We start from the raw sequence: 23,899 nt of genomic DNA, 5'->3' as shown, positions 1-23,899 counted from the left end.
AAACAGTGAATGTGGTGCCAAGCCTTGTGATGGTTTTGGACTTATTAACATGTGCCTGATCAGCTGGCTTGCACCAGTCACATCTTGGAAAGAAACTTCTCTTGAGAGGCAAAGTGGTTTGCAACTGCACTCACCTACTGCTACACTGAGATAGAACCAATCAGTTGAGAACATCCTTACATCTTAAAATGTGCCCAAGTCTAATGGCTCAGACTACAGTAAATTTGAAGCTGCTTTTAAACTAGGTGTTGATGGAAGATGAGAGTATATAATGGGAGTATGAAATTTCACGTTTCCTTGGGTTTAGTGCATTCACTATCAGTGAGACAGCCTCAACAAATGGGCCCATCGTGTCAAGAAAACCAAACTTTCTCCAGTAGAACATGTATTTCATCCTCTTTTAATATGTCTGTGCTATTCTGTAGACTGCAATTGATTTGAAACCAGGTATAACAATAAAGAGGATCTCTGTTCTGTTTTACTTGTAGTTGTCAAGTGCAGCATCTAAGAAAAGTGGTTAGAGTAAGCAGTTTTGAATTGATATATATTTCTCTCCCTTTCTTAAGGTCAAAGGACAACCTGATGTAGAATTTTGGAAAGGGACTGTCTTCCCTAATTCTCTTTTGGGAAGAAAACTTCCATCCCTTGAATCAACTGAGCTGCTTTATTTTCACGTTTGCTTTCTGGTGCGTTGTCACAAGATCTGATATTTGAAATTTCTCCATAGTACTCTACTCATAATAAAATTTTGCCAAAAGTGCTGATCCAGATTAGCAAGAACATGACACATCCGTGAAGTATCAGACATGATAAAAATTAGTTTCAACACATAGGATCAGAGCCTTTAGAATTCCAAACTAATTAGAGACTGAATTAGCCTTGAATTACAACCGATTTTCATATCTGTTTTGAGATGGAAAGACAAAGTAGTAACAAGCAAAGAGATGGGGCTTTTAAAAGTTCTGATTTCTCCAAGGAAAAGGGCTGGAATAAGAGGAAGATGCCTTTGTCTTGTTTCTCTTTGAAAATACATCATGTAATTAATGGTCTTGAAACTTAGCTTTAGTTTTCTGTGTGTGTTACAGGAATGAAAAATTCTCTTAAACTATCATTGTTGATGAGCAGAAGATAGCACTTATTTAAAATTGTTTCACTGAGCTTACTGACACTGCACAATAGTACTGTTGTCCTCAAGCCACTGTGTGCCACTGTACACTATATTTACCAAAAAAAGTGCTTGTACATACTGTATTTTTAGATGTCTTGAGGCATGCATTCAGGGTGTTTCAGTTACAGGCTTTAGAACTGGGCAAAAATTTATTAGTTATACCTTTAATAAGATTTACTGTGATACGAAATGAGTAAAGCTTATCCTAAAACTGCTTAGAATAATTTAGTTGGTTAATTTGATTTGTTTCTTGTGGAAGAAACTACTCACAGGTTGCAGTGTTTGTGTTGGGTGGGAGGAGTAAAGTGAGCATTGTCTTAGAGACATTTGTTTTGAGGTAAACCCTCAATATCACATCTTTAGGGGGAGTGTGTTCTTCCCTTCTAAAGTATCTGTGTGTTAAATCAGTAAGGGCAATTAGTGAATGTTGATGGTAACCTCTAAAAAGGGACGGCAGAGTGTTTTGTATTCTAACAACTGTGTAGAGTGAGACAGGGTATATTCAGGTCTGTTTTGTGTGACTGTTAATTCAGCCAGTTTTTAGTTAAATTTTAAGTCTGTTTGAGCTCAAGTTCAGTCATGCACGTGTTAAGTTTGTCCTTACTCAGAAAAATGCTTACATTGACCGTATGCTTAAATATCATCAGCTGCTGAATTAAACTGTGAAAAACCTCAGGTGTTCTGCTGGCTTGCTATTATTGCAGCCTCTGTGCCTCCTAACAGGAAGTGGGTATAGGAATATCTTTGGTGCCATAAGAATTTTAGGAGTAGAGCAGGAATTTATAAATGTATCATGCTGTCTCATTTTGGGCTTGAGGGAAATCAGTGAACTTGGTCTGTGGCTCTGCATTCTTCATGTAGTGACATAACTGCTGGTGAAAATATCAGAGCACTGTGCAATTTAATATGGAACTTTTAAGAAGCCCTATAAAAATCTGTTCTTTCTTTTGAAAGTCATCATTTGCTATAGTTTTTCTCAAATATTTGCCCAGCTGTATTTTTGGAAGATCCAAAGGTTTACATTGTAATTGGAAGTTCTTTACAAATGTGCTGCATTTTTAAAAACATTCAATGCATTTTACACTGAAAATGCTGTTTTCTTCTGATCTGTGCAAGTTCTACATGTTGGTAATAACTTATTATTCATGGTTTTAACTTGACACAGTTTTACCTTGAAGCTTAAGAGAAAAGAAAGGAAGCTAGCATATTAATTTTATTAGCTTAGCCACGTGAAAGATTAAGGTACAGAAAACTAAGTGCAAACAGCTGCTGACTGTGACAAGGGGCGCTTGGTGTATGTTGTTGTATTGATATTAATGCTAGAAAATGTTGATGAATATCTTGAGTAAGATTAATTTATATAACTTGTAACTTAGAAGGGGGCTTGAGATTTATGTCAGATAAATATTGATGGTTTGTAACCAAGTTTGTTGTGCAGATAAATGCCATCTGACTATTATTGTCAAGCTTGTTTTAACCTTCAGAGAGATTTTTTTTTTGAGAGAAACATACTGCAAAATATCTCTGGCAGAAAGTCAAGAATTGAAATCTGGTGGTCTACTTACAAATGATACTTGTAGTGGAAAGATGGACAGGAAGAGGGGGTGGTATTTGTTTGAGTTAGGTTTGGTTTTTTTTGTTGTTGTTGTTTTTTATTTAATATATATAATTATTTAGATGTTGTTCCACCCAGAAAAGCATTTCAGAATTAAATGAATGCTTAATTCTTCAGCTGTCCCTTACTTTCAGGGTATAGCATTGTAGTAAAACACTTTCCTGGATTCTTTATCCAGCGTCATCTGAAATCATGCATAGTCATTCTGTTTGAATAAGCCAGTCTTGTTTTGGGACTCACAACCTGCTCGCTGGTGCTTAAGTGTAGTTCCATGAGGTTCATAGAAGTTTTTGTCAGAGCTTAAAAATCTTTTGAAAGATATTCTTTAATATTTTACAATGCTCACTTGAATTTAGGCCAGCGACAAAGGCCCATATTAAACAGAGTGCAGGGATCACAGAGGTGATAAACAAGAAGTTTTTTCTGAAGCACCCTTCTTTGTCCTGCAAGATCTGCTGCTACTGTTTTCTGCCCTCCTTATCCCTGATTCACTGATACGATTTTGAGGATCTGCTTTCAGGAAAACCTGAAAAGCAGTGGAAGTTACCTGAGTCATGGGTTATGTGCATCAAAATGCATTATTTATATCCAAGAGATGATTGCATTCTGTCTGGGAGAGTACAAAGTGTAGCTCTGGGTTCTGACACTGTATTGTGCCATTCCCAGCGCACACGCAAGCGGTGTGAGGAGTAAGGTGCGCGCATCCTTCTGTCACTGCTGCGGTGGCTTGCAAGTCATGATTTAGTCTTGCTTGTCATGATTTAGTCTCTGCTTCTCTTCTGTGCCTCTCTTTCAAAAGGTTGAAATCAAGAAAAACCTGGTTGCTTGATAGGTTATGGAATACTGTGAATCGAGGCCTTTATAAAATGAGCATGTAACCTGCTTTCATTCAATGGTAACTCACCTTTTTCAGAAAGGGTTTTTAGATTTGACCATTAGATTAACTTTTATGTGTCTGTGTACTCAACTATGTCACCAGAGTTTCCTTACATGGAAAAGAAAGCTCATTTGCATCACCAGGTACTAAACTGTTTTTAATAAAAGCATTTTTCAGGAACGTAAAGTTTTTATCATTTGAATGCAAAATGCTTTAGACTAACTAATGAGACTAGTGAGGAAATACTAGAATTGGGGAAGCATGATAAAGGTTCCAAGTACTTATTTATTATTACATTTTCAAAGTGATAAATTCTGAAATCAGTGTTTCAGGTCACTAGTCCAGTTACCTTTTGACTTTGCTCATTTTTTTGGATGTGTGGCTATGGAGATGCTAAGCTTTGTTTTTTTAGCGTTCTTGCGAGTAAGATGCTGATAGTGTTAAGAGCTTGGTTTTTCTTTGTTGTATGTGGGGATCTTAGATTAAAAAGAGTAAACAACTGATCTACGTGCCCGTTTTCTTAATGTTTTTTTAGTGGAAGGGAAGGACCTAGGAGTTGCAAGAAAGAATCCGTTTCCTTTATTCTAACTGACCTTATGTTTGCAGAACCTGGTTAGGAACTCTTGATTACTATAATTACATACAATAACAAAACCAAAGTCCTTTGGAGAAACCCAAGTCAATTTCCAGTGGTGTTTGTGGATGGATTAATTATTTTAATACATTTGGAGTAATGCCTCCTAGCTCCCCCCCTCCCCCCCAGCATTACAGTAAACAGAAAACTTTCCTTGCAAAGGACTTAATTGGTTGTAATTTGTTGGCTAGATAGAAGCTGTCAGGAAATGGACAACACAGCACTGTTGGATATGAGTTCTGTGTGGTTTTGATTTATTTAGGCACTTTGGGCTTTCTCCCAGGGTGTTGCTGAAGTTTCAACTTCTGAAAATTTGATCAAGGACCATCTTGTGTCTGACTTCAAAATAATATTAGTAATAAAAAGGGTGGACTGCTCCTAGGGGACTGAAAGCAGTTTTAGTGATGTGAACCTTCAGAGAGCTCCTGTGCTTGCTCTCCACACAGCTGGAGTTGCAGGGAGGAGAGGTAGTGTATGGGGCCTCAAAACTGATGGATTAATGAACAGCTGTTAGCATTTGGGGGCTGGGAGCTGGCATAACTTGAAAATGCTGTTGACTTTCTATTACTAGGTTATTACTTCTAGAAATTTCCATTGCAATTCCCCTTTTTCTTATTTCTCCATTCCAGTACAGTGATTTTACAGGCTCACATTAGTGTTGTTAGAATGAGCGAAAAGACTTTTTTGTTTTTTCTTTTTCATTCTTTTTATTTCAACCGTTGGAGCCAGCGTACTGGAATGTGCATACACTCAGGGTTACTGTATTCACAATGTGATGACACCTGCTACGTCTTACTAAATCAATGCATTTCTGTGCTTTTCACCACTGTTTGGGTTCTTTGGCGTATAGTCTTCGAACCTTGGATTTTGTGCTTTAAGTCCCTAAGAAATGGCCAAATACAAAGCTAAAACACAAAAAACAGCTGTGTGATAATAAAAATGCACTGATGGCAATAGGAGGGAGGATGCCAGCTTGAAGCAGTATGTTGTCAGCAATTTGAATACTCTCCTAAATAAGGTCATTTTAAGGTAAAAGTAACAGGTTCTGCTAGAACTGGAGGCTAAGGACCTGTGGGAGATTAAAAAAAAAAAAAAGTTAAAGTTTAGGTATTAGCAAAATTTGTCTTGTGTATGTTAACATAAAAACAAAACTTTTGACTTCATTGACCGTAGAATTAGTGTATCACCACGAAGCAGATTGGCAATATCATGCCAGTTTTTGGAAGAAAAAGCTGTCTGAGTTTAGTAGGCTCCAGTTTAACCTCTTATCCATTTTAGTTATCTGCAAGAATACTTGTTTGAACCCCCTAAGCAAAGTTACATCCACATTTGCCAGAATGTTCTTGTGGCATTCAGGCAAGTCCATACAAGTCCCTGCAACTCTGCTTTTTTGGCAGAGTTTTGGTTGTAGTTCAGGTTATTGCACAGTAAACTCAAAAAGAAACTTGAATGTGTGAACCCATTTGTACCTTCAAAAAAGAAAAAAGAAAAGCTGGTGTAACCCAAATTTGGCATAGCTCCAATCTTTACCTGCTGCTCATCAGCTCTAACCTGTGTATAGCAGCTCCTTTCCTATCTTCTGAGGTTAGACTTGTATCATCAGGGGAATATTTTGGCATTTGAGATCACAAGGCTTCCAGAGACTTCTTTGGCAGAACTGCTGGTGTGAAAAGGCTCGTGGTCTTGTGTCTAGAGGGCAGCCAATTTAAATGTGGGTACAGGGATTGAAACGGCTTTGTTTGCATTCTTTTTCCATTGTTGCTGTTGTAGAAGTTAATTTATTTGGTGATTTGGGAAGATAAAACTGATGGGAGAATGGATTCTGTGCAGACAAGGGTCATGAAAATTCTGAGGGCGTTCATGGATGGCTTTGACAAAAGGGGCAAAGCATTGATGAGCTGCTGTTGTGAGACAGCAGCAGTTGTGGAAGCAAACACAGCCTTCCCAGCACTTGTGAGTGGTGAATAAAGCTAAAGAGTTGAAGAGTGGGGCTGCCTTCCGAGAAATGATTGGCAGGGCTGGGAGATAACTCATTACAGAATCAGCAGAAGACTGGGAAACATTCGTTTATGCCAATTCAAATTGCTCTGGTCTCTAGAGACTTGGCAATGTGATTCACTACTATGAAATATTCAGGTTTTAATCATCATTGCCTAGTGCAAAAACTGTAACTTGGTCATTTCTAAAATGTTGAGCTTTTATTCTGCCTAAACAAGTGTGAATTTATATAGCATGTAAATACATAGTACAAAGTACAGTTATATATTAAACTTCTAAAAATGTGAATGTATCTATAATGTATACACATTCATATTTACTTGTTTGCAATCTTAGAAAGGCAGTGGAAGAAATTATTTGTCTGCCGGGAACAATTTGTGTATGTTTTGGTGAATGAGGAGTAGGGCACGGCATTGAGTGTTGGGTGCTGGCAGATTAGCAGTGGCTCAGCACAGAGCATTTAACATCTGGTCGTGTATTTTTCACAGTAACTTAAATACATGTCTGAATGGTTCTTTAAAGCTTTACTTAAAATACAAAAATCCAGGTTTTGCCGTGTGTCAAACTCTGCTGAGTCTGAAGGTGAATTTCAGGGAAAGCTGGTATTTTTGTTTCAGATTTGCCCAGCTGTTCCTCATTGCCAGACTTATTGCTGCAGAACAGTCCACTGCTACAAGTCACTCCTTTGCTTCAGCTGTTTTCTAGGAATCCCAAACCCTAGTACTTTTCCTTCTGGTTCTGGCTACTCTTGCAGCTTGAAGTCATTATGCTCCCTGCTATCCCAGCAAGCTGTCCCCTGATAAACACAGACAAGCCATTCTGTTCTACCAGATCATTGCGTTGTCCGGTTTCTGCCCTGTCGTCCAAGTGTGTGGCACTCCTGGAAACAATGTGTTCCCATCTCCCTCCCTCCACCTCGCCCACATGGCTTGCCTGCCAATTTATTCTCTTTGAGTGTAGGTTCGGTCATTTTCATACAGCTATGCCAAGGATTACTGAGTAATTGCACTGGGATTTGGAGTGACCATATAATGGAGGGGAAAACAGATTTGTGTACTTTCTGCTTTTTAAAGACAGATGAGCAGGGGCTCACAGGTTTGTTAAAACACAACTCCAATACTGGGCCTTAACAGCTGCCAAAGGGCCCTCTGGTTTGCTTGATGATCTGAAGGCTTCTGTTTTAATATTCTATCAAAGGAAATAGAAGTGCATGAAACGTGGGCTTTAATTGAACAGAAGGGGCATTTGAAAACCTAGCCTAAATCCCTTTTGTGAGGGTTTCTTGTTTTGGTGGTTTTTGCTTGTTTGTTTTGTTTTCCTAAGGACCCAGAAGTGCTGGGGTATAAGTTCTTATTAAAGTTTTGACACTCGGCTTTCTCCATGCATACTGTCATAGCTGTGCAATTCATATCTCTTAATAATGCCTCCTGAATCATAGGAATAATGAGAAAAAGCAAAACTCTTGATCTTATTAATGCAGAAATTGTGTGTGTGAAGATGGCCTGTGTTTTGCTGTAAAATGTTTTGCTCTTACTCCCTGGTCCCCTGTGCTCATTTTAAAGTCTTTTCTGCACAGCTGAAGTGGAAAGTAATAAATAGACGATATTAGACCCAAGTTGTATGTATGTCTTTTTCTTCTCAGAATTTCATTGAAAAGGTGAGCCTTTGTGTTTTGGCATTTGGAAAGAAGCATGGGCTATATTTTGAACACCAGGTAAAATTAATTTTTCAAAATTGCAGTGGCTGAGGTGTCTGTGTTGGACCATAAGGCCTCAGAACCCTGCTTGCTGCAGCAGGAAGGATTCAGATTCTGATTTTTCTTACAAGGCTTTAGCTTGCTGATTAATATTGATTGCTGAAGGAATTGGCCACTTGACTAGATGCTGAATCAAATAATCCCCTCAGTTCTTGCTTTGCAAATCCATTGCCATGGAACAAGTTGCTGAGAAGCTTTGCATACGTGCCACAGTGTGATGGGAAATTCTCTCACAGTCCGACTAGTAAAAATTGCACCTTTTCTCTACTTCTTAACATCCAATTGACAGGTGATATTTGTGCGTAAATTTTAGAGTAATAGTTTGTAGTTAAATCTAATAGAATAGCAAGAAAAGGCCAGAAGTAGCTTTTAGCTTTTCTATACATTTAAGTGATACACAGTGAGATTGAGCCTTCTAAATCACATAGGTAGTGTTGAAAAATTTCCCCACCTCTTTTTATCTAAACATTCTCTACTGACTCAGCTCTTGACACTCATAATAAACAGAGGATCTCTTGCTAATGAAGCTTTTAAATTTTGTGTTCTAAACTGCTCTCCAAGATGTTGGTAACAAACCCATCAACTGTTCCTATCCCACCTGCTCAAGACATTTGCATTAGTGTGGGATGCTGCATGACAAGTACACGGGGATGCTGGCTGGGGAAGCAGGGAGCAGGTGGTGCCATTGAAAACAGAGATTTTGTGTGCAAGTTTCAGGGAAATGCAATGGTTCTGGTCCGTGTTACTTGAAATTCTTAGACTATAAACTGCAGCTGATATTTCTAAGACATTACTGCTGACATGTGAAAGTAAGGATTGATCAAATGGGAGATGCAGGATCAGCCATGTACGCCTTGTTTTTGCTAACTGGCTTGTAGAAAGCCCAGGGAAGTCAAGTGATTCCTACCATGGTGCTGTTTGCAGACTTGGAGCCTCTAGCTGAAAGATGGTTGGTTACCTCTTTGTCATTTTGGGGTCTGGCTGCTCCATCAGTTCCCTCTTTCCTCAGTCCTGAATGTCCCCCCTTTACTGCTGTATTTTTGTTATTTTCCACATAAGTAGTTCAGCTGAAACCTTCTTACAGGAATTCTAGTTCTGCTTTTCACATTAGCTATAACTGCAATTATTATGAAAATAGTTTTTTTAGTTGATAACTTCAGATAACCAGTTAGTAAATACTTTTTTGTCAACTTACTTCTATTCTGTTTGAAAGTGTTTCAGATTGTTTGATGAGAAGAGGACATAATTCACATGGGAAATACGAGCTATGGAAAAGCCTCTGATCTTGGAGCATGAGGAATAGATAGTATTAAGTCATGAATTATGTCACACTGTATCAGGCATCCATATGCTGCAGCTATACTTTTGTTTTAGGAACATCAGAATTGTCACTAATAAGAGATTCATTCAGGAGATTATCCTTGTAAAGAGTCCTTGTTTTGCCCCTCTGCTTTGGTTGCTGATTAAATTCCTGAGGTTTAATTTCTTCTAATGAGAAATTAGCTCTTAGATGAATTTCCAGAGGAAAATTATTGACTGAGGACTATCTCAGTATCTTTGTGACCATCTGAGCTTCAGGACAAGGAAATGTGCAAGAGGTAGAAAATATAGCCTAAAAAAATACACACCCTGGTTCACTGAGTTTTCTTTCTTTTTTTTTCTCCTCTGGGAGACTAATACTCAGTCTCATCCATTGACCACTGACAGCAGAAGTCTGTGACAAAGGAAAGAAACATCAGAACTTGTGAACAGAGTAAGGGGTACAAGACAAAGAAAATATCAGAAGTCATTTAAATGCAGGTTATTGTTACAAAATGATAGGAAGTATTAATGTAATAAATACCTGAAAACATGTGTAATGTACATAATAATGATGATGTTCTTAACACTGTCTTTGAACAGGAGACATGAGTAAGTTTCAACTAACAGAGGACTGTCTTCCATATTGGAAGTCTCTGAACTTTTGGGTTCATTATCTGAACCCTTGGGGTCATTAGCAAATCTTTTGAAAATGATTGAAGTTACTTTCCTAGCAAGTCCATGATGCCACTGCACAGGTCTTTACTAGTAGCGATACGGTTGCCAAATGATCTCTGCATATTGATAGTGAATTTTCTCTATTACGCATGTAACTTTCCCTGGGGTGGTGTGAAGCTAGATCACCAAAATGATTTATGAAATGGAAACCTGTTTGAAGGCTCGTATTAGTGGTAGTTTGACAGTTGTTTGGCTTTGTTATTTTAAATTACTTTTATCATGGAATCAGTTTATTAAAACAAAGAGGGGCGCGTGGGGAGTGTGCACAGAGACTGCTGTATCCAACCCAACTATCCAATACAGAAAGGCCCTGTCTCTGTTGGAACTCAGACAGTTAAGCCTTGAGTGTGGATCTGTGGTGGTTCAGTGAAACATGCAATTCAGTACTAAAGATGCATCTCTTGCCTAATAACGTATATCATGCTATAAATAGTTAGGAGATTTTGAAAGGCTTTAACTATTAGTTCAAAGTTGCTTTTCATTAGACTTAGCTGCAGTTGTCGTGAGACTTTTGTTTATAGATTTGAGTTTATTTTGTAGCCTTTGCTTACGTTGTCATATACAAGCCTTGCATTGGTTAGGAAAGGGAAATGCTAGGGAATGGTGTGCTTCTGCCACATCTCTTAGCTAGAGATCCAGATTGTGGCTTCAAAATAAAAATTCCAGATACTTCATTGGAAGGCTAATGTGCTTCACAGGCCAGACAAAATTAAATAGCACTTGTAGCTGCTTGAAATTAACATTCTCAGTGGCGTGTAGGGAGGAGATAGGAACTTGAGTGGTCTAAAAAAGAAACATTACTTGCTTTAAAAAAAAAAGTTTGGAAAGAAGGATGTGTTACAAGCAATGAATACTTTTGCAGACATGCAAGCAGACCCTTTTCACCTCAGAGGCCGTGGCAGTAGGGAGGAGGCATCAGCCCTGGCAAAGCCGGGTGCTCAGCCTGTGCTCCCTTGAGCTGCAGCAGCAGCTTCCTGCAGGCAGCTGTGGAGCTGGCCCAAGCACTCCTGTCAGTGATTTCCATTTTCCTTATCTTGGCAGGTAGCACGGTGGTATGCTGCTTATGGCCTGAAGGGTAAGTGGGCATCTCTCTGAGCCTGATACTGGTTCCTGGACCAGTGTGAAAGCTGCTAGTGGCTGCATTAGTAATACTAATGGACTATTACTCTTACAGTTCTGTATATAAATAAGGATTAATATTACATTGAAATTTATTGTGAATTACTTAGTTTGTTGATATATGATGAAATCAATTCAGTGGTGTAATAGCTTTCATAGTATTACTTTAAATACTGTGCTACCTTCCCTGGGACTCAGTGTTATGAGATGTGTCTTAATTGACTTCTTTTTAACATAATGTAGATTTGTACTAACGATGGTTGGAAATAAATATTTTTGTATTTTATAACATAGTTGCCTGTAAACAATCAGGCTAGAAAATGTTTTCCAGTGACTGCAGCTTTTCCTGGCTGCTTTTGTATCAACATTTGGCATTATCTAGTTGCTCGACTCAGTGCATTCTTGAATAATTTTCAGGAAAAAATACTAACCTCCGTACGACTTAGGTTTTGGTTACAGACAATGATCTTTTTGTATTTTTTCCTAATCTCTAACATTCATTTTTTTCTGTGTGGACAGAAATGGTTTCTTGAGGGGATTGAAGCCATCGTTGGGAGTGGAACACATGGATTATGACAAGTTTTTCCTGCTAGTAGTTTCTAAGTGGGCTTTGGGTGTGGGCACACATTTCTCCAGCCGTCCTCAGCATTGTGTTTAGCTTTTGGATGTGTCTGCACTTTGCTTCAGAGTTATTATTACAGCTCATTTAAACAGACACAAGGTAGTTTAAAACAAATTAATTTGGGTTCCAGTAGCAGGCCTGCTGCAGGGCTAAGGTTTCACTGTCTGAATATCTAGCTAGAGCTGGGGTTTGTGTGTTTTGCATTGATATTTTTATGGCTATGGCTCACCTACAGTTGCTGCTGTAGAGGTACGTCAGGTCAGTCCTTGCATGCTGCAATCATACCTGACTTGTTGCCGTGGATTGTTGCATTTTAAAGTAGTGAATTTCAATAAATTGTCAGTGATGAAAGGTAGGAGAGCAGTTCTTGTAAGACAGGTTTTCAGTCCTTGCATAAAATGGACAAAAGATGGGATGTTGATGAAAATCTCTTTGCTGGTAGCCGACCTGTTGCAGCCAGGCAAGGTGCCACCAGCTGGCATCTATCTCCAGATTCCCCATATTAACATGAGTCATTCGGACCTGCTGAAAGCGTTAGGTCTAGTTATAACTTGTCCCAGTAAAGGTTCATAATAGCTTCAAGAGACTATCCCAGTCTCTGTCATTTTTCTGACTGGCTGTCAGTGTGACAAGTTGAGGTTTTCTGTACATTATCGGTTTTACTGGCTCATGAGCTGGTGAGCAGCATGGGGTGAAATCTTCATCTTGCTCAAGTTGCTGGATGCTTTACTATTCACCTCAATGCTCCTTGTTTTCCCCATATGCCATTGAATTAACATGTATTTCAAATAGGGATCAAATTTGTAAACACTCTGGGGCTGGCCGTAACTGCTGCCAGGTGTTGGAGGTGATTGATGACATTGTTACTGGCCCTTACAGGAGAAGTGGATAGGCTTTGGTGCCTCAAATTGCTGCTCCCTCGTATTGCAACCTGTTTACTGCAATAGACAGAAGCCTCCTTTCAACCATTCTGCTTCATGTTTTAGCCTCTCTCCTGCTGCCAAGAATATTTTTACTCTGCATCAAGAGAAAATGAATTCATGCCTTCAGGATTTGTACTCTTTGCTCTCTGCTATATGATAGCAACCCAGTGAGATGTGCAAGTGGAAACTGCATTAATGATTGATAAAAGCTGAGAGCTGTTTAAATTTTTTCCTGTTTAATGACTATCAATAATTTAATGCATTTACTGTATGTTTTTAAGAAATAACACCCATATTACAGGCTTGGGTTTAATAGGCTAAATGATTCAGACTTCAAAAAATACCTATTTCCAACATGAAGTGTATCTTCTTCTTAGTTAAGAATAAGATAGAAAAATACAAAATCAGGCTTGTAAGGTAGAGTTAGTTGCTGAAAAAAAAAAAAGCTTCTGCATGCCCCCTTCCCACCCCCCTTATCCCTGGGGCTTTTGATAAGTCGCCACTGACAGCAGCACACAGGCTACTAACCTAGTAGCAGGGAGCAGCAGCAGGATGCTGCTTTCCCAGGTGTGCCCATGCACCTGACTCTCCTGTCCCTTATGTCCTCGGTCCTGGGTCCCACTCCACCAGTTATTTCAGCTGGGTTATCAGCATCCTGTCCCCTAATCACTCGGGAAAGATGAGGGGCGAGGCTTTTAGACAAAGATATTGCTTCCTTCTAGATCTAGCTTAAAAGAGAGAAATACATGTTTGACAAAATTATTTCCACCCTGTTTCTTTGGAAGAGACCAAATTTTTCAAGTGATGAGCATCTCTCATTCTGCTTCAGTGCACTGAGTTTGGTCCTCAAGGCTTTGCATATAACATATAAGGTATAAATCTTATTTGTGCTCAGTTTGTACCATTTTAGGTGATTAAGAGAAAATTAAATATTTTTTTTTCATTCTTGGTGGGGTCATTGCAGTTAGACTGGTAGGTAAGTGTCATACAGAGGTCGGTATGCTTTAATAGGCACGCTACCTACATGCATCCATGTGAACAGTGCTTCTGAAAGCTTAGGTTTTTCACATGGACAAATGTCATTTTGGGAAGAGCTTTTTTCTGGATCCAAGGAAAGCAGGTGGGAAAATACACATAGCTGTAAGATTAAAGTCGTAGGAAGCAATTGCGTGAATACCTCTGTATAAAGATATAGAAATAAAATACATTTGGCATTTGAATTAAAGGTTGTTCAAATTAATAAAAATTACACTGCTTATTTAGGAAATTTATTTCATGTAACTAAAATCTAGTCTTTTATTTAGACATCTGGTGGTGGTGGATCCCATGAGTTCACTAAGGCAAATGACAGCAAAATTTATGTAGGAGATCCGTATTTTCATTGACTCTTACTATGTTTTTATGCTTTGTCTGTGCTTCTGCACAACGTTTTGCTTACTTTTTCTTGGCTTTTTGTAATAGATACTTGAGAAGAACTTTGAGAAGAGCTTCCTGTCTTTGTACAGATACAGTTCTGGGAAAATAGTATTTAGGTTTGAAGAAGCTTCTTCACAAATGTCTCCAGTACAGATGTTTGTGGTGGAAGGCTTACCCTGCTGTGTGTATGGGACATGTGCACACACGCATATGCATGGATCATAGGGATAGGCTTTTAATTCATACCAAAAGAAGTAAGAATTTGCTAATTTCTTGTTGTAGGTGAATGTTATATTGTGTTTCCATGAAATGTTACAGGAAATGAATGTGTTACATTAAATGAAATGTGCTAGTTCTGTTTCATACTGATTTTGTGCTAGCTGTAGATACTAAAAAATAGCTTGGAGAAAGACCCTGATTCAGAAGCAGGAGATGTTCCTGGCTTCAAAACCCAAGGCTGAGAGTTTTTGTTCAGTTTTATCATGCTATTTAAGAGTAGGTATTTTAATCTTTTTTTCTTAGCTTGCTTGTTTGTTTTTTGCAATAAGAAATGGAGACTGTTACTTCCCTCAATAGATGTTAAGGAAACAGTTTTTTTATTACCTCTCCTAGATCAAAAGGTTGAAAATCAACAGGGAAAAAAAGAAAGAAACTTCTTACTGTGATATAAATTTGACCTACATCTATTAGTACACTCTGAATGCACACATAATTCACCTGAAGAAGAGTAGCTGTTAGTTATATGTAGATTGAAGAACCTTGAGAACACTTTTTGGTTTTCTCCGTAAATTTTAAGATGTGTTGATGATGAAGCCCACTGGTTTAAACCCTGAGCTGCTTCATGTTATGGACAAGGTTTGGGGAGGGTTCTGTTGCATACAGCAGTGCTCTGATCTAATTCCTCAGTGTAATGCAATTAAGAGCCATCATAGAGCTAGAAAATGCAATAAACCAGAAAATCACCCAGGTTGGTTGTGTGCAATGGGGGCTTCTGTTGACACAGGAGTTCCTCTAAGAGCTGAAGGGGGCTCCATGTAGGGGTCAGACATTATAAGGTCAGCCAGTCATGCAGTGCAGATTGGAAGTGAGGGGCATTACTTTCCCAAAATTTTATTTTCTTAATGTAAAAGGTCTCTGGATCACTTAAGACCTAGAACCTCCAAATGTCCTGCAGGTTTTTTTGCATTTTTCTATAGGAAGTGGGCTACACTTGGGTAATGCCTGGAAAAAAACGCTACCTTTGTTATGCAGTAGGAAGAATAAATCTGGAATCATCATTCAGAAGAGATTAGTCAAAATCACGTTCCGGTATCCCTGCTCATTGTTTAAATCTTTAGCTCAGGTACTGTCCAGAATGGGCAGACGTCATGTGAGATTTACTGAGAAGCCAAACCTAGCTGGAATAATTGAGGATTATTTTTATTAAGCTTGATGTAGGAAAGCAACTCTGCTAAATTCATTGCAGGAATTGACTCACACACCATCTTGAGGGTGTTTGACTCAACATATGCCTAGTCATTTATCTAATGTTGATGTCTACGATTTGTTGGGTTTTGATACAGTGTTTCCCAGTTTTCTGTTTGATTCCTTCCTGTAGTGGCTGTATACCCAAAACATTTTGACATTTTTTTCATATGAATTATCTCTGGCCCTGCCAGAAATTTAGTCGAGTCTTTTGGTATTGTAAGTAATTTTGCGAGGTTTCTCCACTTAGAATTTGACTTCTTGACATTTGGGTAATGCGTTATTTCACTTTATTTTTTTTCTTGCCTGAGGATTTGAGAACAGACCAATCTGACCTTCTTTGAGGGCAAGTGATGTCAAACCTATGTCTCTAAATGGTACTTGAGACAAATTTCTGTCTCCCTGAGAATGTTGTTAAAAATCTTTGGTTTTTTGCACTCAGACTTCTTTTTTGCAATCTCTTGATTTTATGTTTGGTTTAAAAATATGCTTTCTTCAAATCTTCCATGTCTACTTTAGATGATTTCTCCTACTAGTAATGGGATGGAAGTGCAAAATTTTTAAGCACTTTAAATATAACCAGTATTTCAATACTTAACAGACTTCACTGGAGATCTTGGGGGAGGGGAGGGGAAGTTCTTAGCAGGGAAAAAAATGCTGTCAAAAGAATTCTTTTGATTTGATAATGAAAAAGAAAAGCAAATTATTCATTTGATTTAGGGATACAAGCCCAGTGTACGTTTGAGGGGGTGATACAATTTCTTTTTTTCTTGCATTTTGCAACCTGATCCGTGCTGAGCTGCTCAGTAAGTATTGATTTGCACATAGCCTCGGGATGTACACGTGTCAGGAGCAATTCACTAAGGGTCATTTCTTCTCCCATCCCCACAGTGAGGGCTGTAGCACTGTTTCCCTATTTAAAAAAAAAAAAAAAATACAAAACAATTTGAGTTCTCCAGGTTTCAGTTTAAGTTGCTTTGCATCAATTAGTACAAGATGGTGAAAGCTGACAGAAAGCAGAAACGCTACTGATGAGAGGTGTAAGACATTGAGAAAGTGAAATTAAACACTGTGGGAAGGTTTGCCTTTAGGCAGAAGGTTGAGGAGGCAGGTTTTTGAGTAGTTACATTTTTGTGTCAGGATCCATTCTTTCACATTGTCAGATTATTGCTGCGCCTATTTATGGGTGCACATAACAAGGCAGAAGAGGTTTTGAATCACTGAGCTTGTTCTTTCTCTCCTTGGTGCACATTTTCTGTGTGTTGTCTTCTGTGATCTTTGTTTAGTTTTTCATTGTTTATTTACACTGCCACTGTTACTTCATGAATTCTTTAAATCATTGCCTATCTAGAGGGGATTCTGGACAGAATTACTCTTGCAGCTTTAAGTCTTGCTGACAGGAGGAGAGAAAAAGAGAGCTTTTGTCCCCTAGAGAAATGCAGGAACTGTGGCCATTTAGAATTGGACAGACGTGGTGGCTTTGAGGGAGATGCTGTGATAGAAGTGCTGCCTTTTATGTTGTTTCCTAGATGTTGGGGCCCCTAATTTAAAATCTCTTCCAAGAGTCTAGGATCTGTAATGCTGTTAGCAGATGGGTTAATTGTTGTTTTGAGGGATGGCAGAAGTGTGTGTGGAAATGTAAGGTAGCATAAACTTTTCTCCTTATTTTGAGAACTTGTGTTCAGATTTTCCATGGGACAGAAAAGGGTAGAGTTTTTCCATATGAATATAAGCCAACAAAGTGTGATGGAGAACAGACTGGACGTGTTTCCCTTTGCTCATTCCCTGTGGAAATCCTTGATTGCCATTTCCTCAAAGATGTTAATGTCTTGCATGCACTCTTTAAAATAATTTTCCACTTGATTTTCCTGCCTTTCATCAGAGGCAGGTACTGGAGGTAGGGAGGGGCCCATTAAATCTCTGTGTCTGTAAGTTTCTTTAAAGTCATCTTAGGAGTAGGGCAGAGAGAGAGAGAGATGGTCTGAGGTGAGGAATTGTGGTTTTATGGGAGTGAAGCTCGATTTCTAAGCGGTACCTTTAGTCAAAAGGTTTTCTCTTTCTCTTCATTCTGTTTTAAAAAACCCCACACAAATACTTATTCTTGCTGTTATTGAAAGATTTGATATAGCTGGAATAGATTGTCTTAAGAAAAAGAGAAGTTGTCTTAAAAAGAAACACAACTTATGATTAGTTGCAAATACCTCATAATTGTAGGCATGATCCTCTCAGAGCAGAGTACATAAACGCTTGAATGTTGCTATATACCTGTATGTTCAGTATGCATGTTGGAATTTGCCTTTTGCCAACTATTTTGGTAGTAAATGTGGCTCATTTGAATTTTTACAGAAGTGGGTGTGAGTTTGGCTGAAGCATGTTTACTTAATAGAATAAGTGCTCGAGAATATTTTTGAATTGGACTTTAACCCATTCTAGTACGGGACTTTATCCCATTCTGACAAATCTCTTTGCTTTTCTTAGCAGTGCTTGGTTTAACATTCATATTCTCTAATTTGCTAAGGTGACAATGGAGAAAATACAGGGCACCCTAAACTGGTATTTTGGAACTGCAGAAGTAGTGGCACAGTAGCTCTGCCAGGCAAGAGTAAGTTGCCTACTCAGTAATGAGTAGCCTCTTTGAAATCATGAAAGCTAATGCTTATTTCCTTTTTCCTACTTTTTTTTATCTCCTTCCCTCAGGAAAGACTGTTGTGCTGAGGAAGAAAACAGCTCTCTCCTCCCCTTTTTTTTTTTTTCCCCTCCCCTCCTTTCTTCTGGCCTGATTCAGAAGCTCCAGGAATGTGCTAATTGGCGGCGGCCTCTTCAGAAAGGTAAGGGGTAATTGCTATCTGCTTTTCAAGGTGTCTTGCTTGCTCTGCTTCTTCTGGAAGGGCAGGTGATGGCAGAAGAAGTTTGTCTATGGAGATTGGCCAAGCTTCTGGTTCATGTGGGCTGCCCTTCTAATACTGGAATGCAAACAGAAGCTTTGTGCACTTCTTGCTCTACTACTAAGTGTAGGATACTGTTCCTTGAGAAAATCTAGAAGATGAGATATATTTTGAATGCTTGCAGAGGGAAAAAGTAAAACTGTTGTATTGCAGACTGATTAACTAAATCTTTGCCTGAATATCAACTTAGATGGAAAGACAGAGAGTTAGGTCTGGAGAAGACAAGTTGAAGAATCATATCTCAAAGTGCGTCTTTTATTTTTATCACACGTGTACCTCTGATTGGGCAAATATAAATTGGTTTGGTTGTTGTTTTGGTTAGTTTTTTAAACCTGATGTTTTCTCTGGGGTCTGTCACGGTTTTGTGGCTGGTTGTATCACTGAGAGATAAGACAGGAACTATCTGGAAGCCAAACTCTAGTTCTGAATGGTGAAACACATGGCAAGTCTTTAATTCTCCAGACTTTTTCCAGTTTCGGACAGAAGTGCAAAATGTGATGTGTGAGAGGAATTTAATTTTCTAGTTATCTGGTGATGGGAGAATCCATGTCCATCTTTTCACTGCAAGACATTCAGCTTATGTGTCAGGGATATATAAAGTCCAAAAAATTAGTGCTGATTCATAGAGCATCATGAGCTGCATGAGTAGACTCGAGTTTGTTGCTAGACAAATTGCATATGTATTTTAATATTAAAGATTTGTATTTGCTTAGGAGCTGCAGTGCTTTGAGATGTCATTTCGTCTTCCATCTTTGTGATAGATGTTAATGCTCTTTGTAGTGGAGGCAATATCTTTTGTCTAGACCTCAGCCATTCTGGGTCAGAATTGACATCTTAACTTAATCCAGCACTGAGAAGGGGTTTATGCTAGCTTGCCAGGTTCTGAACTGGAGAGGCCAGTGCATGATACAAGTTTTCCTGCCAGATTGCTCCATGGTGCTAACATTTGTGAAGGGTTTTGAAAGACAGTGCGATGCAATAATGGCTTAAATTGCCCCAGCAGGATTTGTCAGAGTTCATTTGTCAGACCCCTCACACTGACTAAGTACACTAACATATCAAGGATAAGCTCCAGACAGGTAATGTGCCTTGGGATGTTCTTTTTCTCATTCTCCATCTCATTCTTGCCTGTGCAGAGGCAAGCTAAGTCTTTATTGAACAGCCACTACCAGCTGTCTGGCTACTTTCTGCAATAAAGCTAATGATCTAATGGGCAAATGTTTCTTGGGGACCTTCAGCTGCAGCAGAGACAAGGAGAAACATACAGACCAGCTAAAGGGTTCTCAAGGAGTTTGCAATTTCCCCAGGGCTCCTTCTATGTAATTACCTGTCTCTCTCTTTGTCTCCTATCTTTTAATGCAGGAGGAGTGTCAGACTCAAGGCCGCTAATCTTCGTTACTATGGGAAGGCTGGTTACACTCCTCTTCGTGCACTTCAAAAATGGCAATTGCTGGTCCCCAGCTGGTTCCCTGAATCTAACTTAAAAATGGATGATAGCTTTCCTCTTTGGTGCCAGACTAAAGAATGCAGCTGCCTGTGCTGTTGCAGGCAGGCATTGACTCCGCCACTGATGCTGTGGCATGCTGAGAGGAGCCTGCAGGAGCTGCCTTGTGGCTTCTGAACCTGTTTTCTCCCAAACAAGCAAAGGCTCTAAAATTCCTTTGAAACACGAAATTTTGGGGCACACTGAGATGTGGGAGGCTTGGCTGAGCTGCACGTGCGGAGGAAAGATTCTATAAGGATTCGTAGCTCCAGCTGAGTTTTTGTACTGTTTCTGAATGCTTTCAAGCTCCCTGGGTTGGGGGCTGAGGGAAGCACAAGCTTTAGAGCTGTTTTGCAGGATCGTGGGCATCGCTTCTTGTTACTGTCTCCCTCCCAGCATATGTCATATGCAGTGATGTGCAGTGGAGCCAAGTGCCTCTGCTCAGTTCAATAGGATCAGCTGAGAGGCTGTGCGCAATCCACTGCTGTTTCTCTCTGGCTGGATACATCTGTTTGTCCCTCTTGCACAGCACTGGAAATTTGGAGGGGAATCCCTGCCTGCTGCTCCCCTCCTCCTTTTCCTGCACATGCTTCCTGAGTTGCAGCATGTCAGGCAGATCGTTCCTCTGAAGCCATGGCTTGGGAGGGGCTCCAGCACAAAGGCCTTGTCTCTGTGTGCTCCTTTTCATCCTAATGAGGAGAGGGAAACTGTCCCATGTTGGGCAGGGTCCCTTGGCAGCTGCTGCAGGCTTGCACGCCCAGGAAGTGTATGTTGCTAAACCCCTTTATGGTACCTTTGTAAAACATGCTTTAACTGTCTGCAAATGTACGGTATTTAAGCAGCAGAGTCTGTATTATCAAATGCAGTCATGCAGACTGTAGTCCTCGGGGTGAAAAGCTGTGGGGGGAGAGGCTGGATGTGACAGTGAAATTTGAGAACCAAAGCAAGAGGAAATTCTTGCCCATGTGTTGGACTAGAGCAGGTTCAGTAGAGGTGGAGGATGGGGAACATATACTCCTCAGTTTGGATGTGTTGAAGGGGGAGTCAGAAAGGAGAGGGAGAATCAGGGCAAGGACAAGGCAACAAAAGAGCAGGATGTCCAGTGGGCCACAGTTTGCTGTGTTTTGTTTTTTGCCTTTAAAATTGTACTTTTCTCTGCCTGTTCCTCTTAACTAAATTTGAGCAAAGATAATTTTAAATTTTTTTGTTTGTTGAAAGAGGAACCCTACCTCCATTCAGATTTTTTCAGAAGTTATGTTTTGTATCAGTGCATGTAGAGCGACTGTTTTGCACTGATTTTTTAAAGAGCTTTTATTTCCCTCATCATTTCCCCATTTTCCTTTTTTATTTGTATCAACCTGAGCTATCTCCAAAGGAAAGGTGATACTGCTGCTAGCTAACATTTCAGGTGGGTGACACTGTATATTAAACACCATGTCTGTAATAACTTAGCTGTCAGTTGGAAGTTTGCCCTAATTGTTTGTCTTTTTCTTTTCATATATAAATCGAGTTTACAGCTCTTAAGCATTTGTAAAGAACATTTCAACAAGGTGTTTGTTTCAGGTCTTGGATTTTTTTCTCCCTCAAATCCTTTGAGATCTTTGGGCTTAGGATTTCTCATTCAATAACTGTATTCAGTAAAATGATGTGCCTGTCAAAGCTGTATTGCACCTTAGGAGAGGATGACAGGTTCTTCCAGAGTTCTCAATTTGCTAAGCCTTAACCATCTCCCACTTTAAATCAGGACTTTGCCACTGCTTAAGGTCTTTAAATACTTCATTAACAGTAAGTCTGCCCTCTCTTGCTTTTTAGTAAAACCTTTGATATTTTTTTTAGAGTTTCATTTCATGAATGTTATAGGTATTAATTCTTTATTCTGATACAGAGAAGACTTAAATCTTATAAACTTTATTGGAGAAGGAAAAATACTTCCATCCCAGCAGTGCATTTTTCAGGTAATTTTTATGTTTAGAATCTGTTTACCATTTAGATTTTAGAAAGCTAAATTCTTGTTTTGTCCCTTCAGAAAGATAGTTTTAAACATCTTTGATGGTTTTAAGTGTACATGAAGTGGAGAGTTCAGAGCTGAAATTAATTTGTTTGTAAATCTCTTTTTTCATAGACAAGGTCTAAAAAGCATTAAGCAGAATGAAAATTTAGCATATCTAGGCACAGGAAAATAGGTTAAAGCTATAGTTAAGAACCATGATTTCAAATTTTCTACCATTTTCAGTTGTCTGAGTCAGCCCTTTTCTGAGGGCAAACTTTACAGGTCCACGGACATGAGTGAGTAGAGTTTTAAGGAGATGAGGTGAGAGCACTGCAAGGGCTTGCTTTGGGGCATCTGTGTGTGCACGGAGGGCTAGAAGTTCCTGTCCTGTGGTGTGTGCCCCCTGCCCCATACTGTGGCTATGGCAATGACTGTTTTTTGTCCCTCATTAAAATCTTCCAGTTCTTGGTGTTAGCAGAGTATCTTTGGGTTGCTTGCCTTTCCTCTAGTTTCAGCAGTTACGGTCTGCCTGCCTCAGTTGTCCATAATGCAGCAGAGTTTTGGACATTCCTCACTGTCATTGTGTTTCAGGTGTATAGACCTAGTTCTGATGGAACTGGGTTTATTATTTAGGAATAAGTCCAATATTGAGTAGCATGATACAAAGTGCAACGCATAGGTATCAGTATTAGGTGGCAGGTTTTGGTATTTTACTTTTGTTTATATTCTCTGTTAGTCCTTCAAAAAGAAAGGTGCAAGGCCCAAATCAGCTATGAAGTCCTGGTTGAAATTAGCAATGAAAAAGACCTGATTTGTTTCCTTATTTCCATAAAAGTGGTAACTGTCCTCTTCTGCTAGGGAATGACTCTGGTTGCATATTGCTCCATTTTTCAGGTACACAAAGATGCATGTGAACTCTTTATAAGTTTCAAAAATTTGGCCATTCATAAAAAATTAATAACAAATCCAAACCAGCAAAATTTTTCATTCATAAAGCAAGTATTATAAAGCATGAATGCCAGATCATGAGTTGAAATTTCAAAATCACGTGTTCCAGGTTTTTTTGTCTTTTCTACTGTGTTTGGCATACACATGGTTTTATGTGGTGCTGCCTAGGGTATGGTGAGCACTGGGTACTACCTGCAGCTCAGGCTGTGGTAGCAGAAATCATTCATCCTGTCTTACCCCTTTTGGGCTTAGCCCATGGGAAGACTTCTGTTCAGTTAGCCCAGTCATTACAGTAGAGAGCTGCACTAATATCTTGGCAGCTGCAGGACAGAAGATGTTTCATCTTGTAAGCCTTGCCATAAAAAAATTTTGTCTAGAAAATTCTATGCAGATTTCAACAGGCCAGGTAAACTTATACTAGGAAGTGCTGTGTAAAATGTGTCCTAAAACATTTTTATCTGGTGCTGATGGCCTTAAAAGCCAGATGAAGCACATCAGTGACTCATGCTCAGTTACTGCCCTGCTGTGTGATGTAAACCAGATCTTGCTTTGGTGCCTTCTCGCATACAGCCTTGTCTGGCTGGATGGTGAATTTCAAGCTTGTGCTTATAGTCTGCAGTTCATACCCTAACCAAGCTATTCTATTGAAAGAGATATCTTTCTTGTAGTCACTTCCTTACTATTCCACTTACTATTCTTGATTAAACAGGAAATTAGAAGTAAATGTTAGAATGACCCAGGAAGTTTTATTTCTCTTTCTCCTCACCATCTTTCCTTCCATTCCTCCCTCAAAATATGGGTTTGTTGCAGTTTTAGGCCTAATGGTTTTTCAGACTTCTGGTGGGCATTGTTGTGAAAGAGTGAAAGCTTAACATTTTAATGTTAATGTTATTTTAATGTTACA

The 23,899-nt window shown here is 39.2% G+C and overlaps 1 protein-coding gene across 7 annotated transcripts in view; it reads left to right on the top strand.

The window, feature by feature from the left end:
* Nucleotides 1–23,899, top strand: part of ZMIZ1 (zinc finger MIZ-type containing 1) — a 338,900-nt gene that overhangs the window by 31,335 nt on the left and 283,666 nt on the right. For 6 of the 7 annotated variants that reach the window (XM_088059853.1, XM_088059856.1, XM_088059852.1 and 3 more), the window contains exon 2: nt 18,327–18,457. The exons of the other annotated variant lie outside the window; for it this stretch is intronic. The gene's annotated coding sequence lies outside the window, so the exon portion shown is untranslated. The remainder of the gene's footprint in view (nt 1–18,326; nt 18,458–23,899) is intronic. 7 annotated transcript variants of the gene reach the window in all.

The sequence above is a fragment of the Pseudopodoces humilis genome, chromosome 9 (genome assembly GCF_049639895.1).
Source record: "Pseudopodoces humilis isolate 2021_Gansu_Grassland_sample_001 chromosome 9, ASM4963989v1, whole genome shotgun sequence".
NCBI classification, from domain to species: domain Eukaryota; kingdom Metazoa; phylum Chordata; class Aves; order Passeriformes; family Paridae; genus Pseudopodoces; species Pseudopodoces humilis.
The sequence above is the reverse complement of the archived record's forward strand: the minus strand, read 5'-3'. Positions and strand labels throughout refer to the sequence as shown.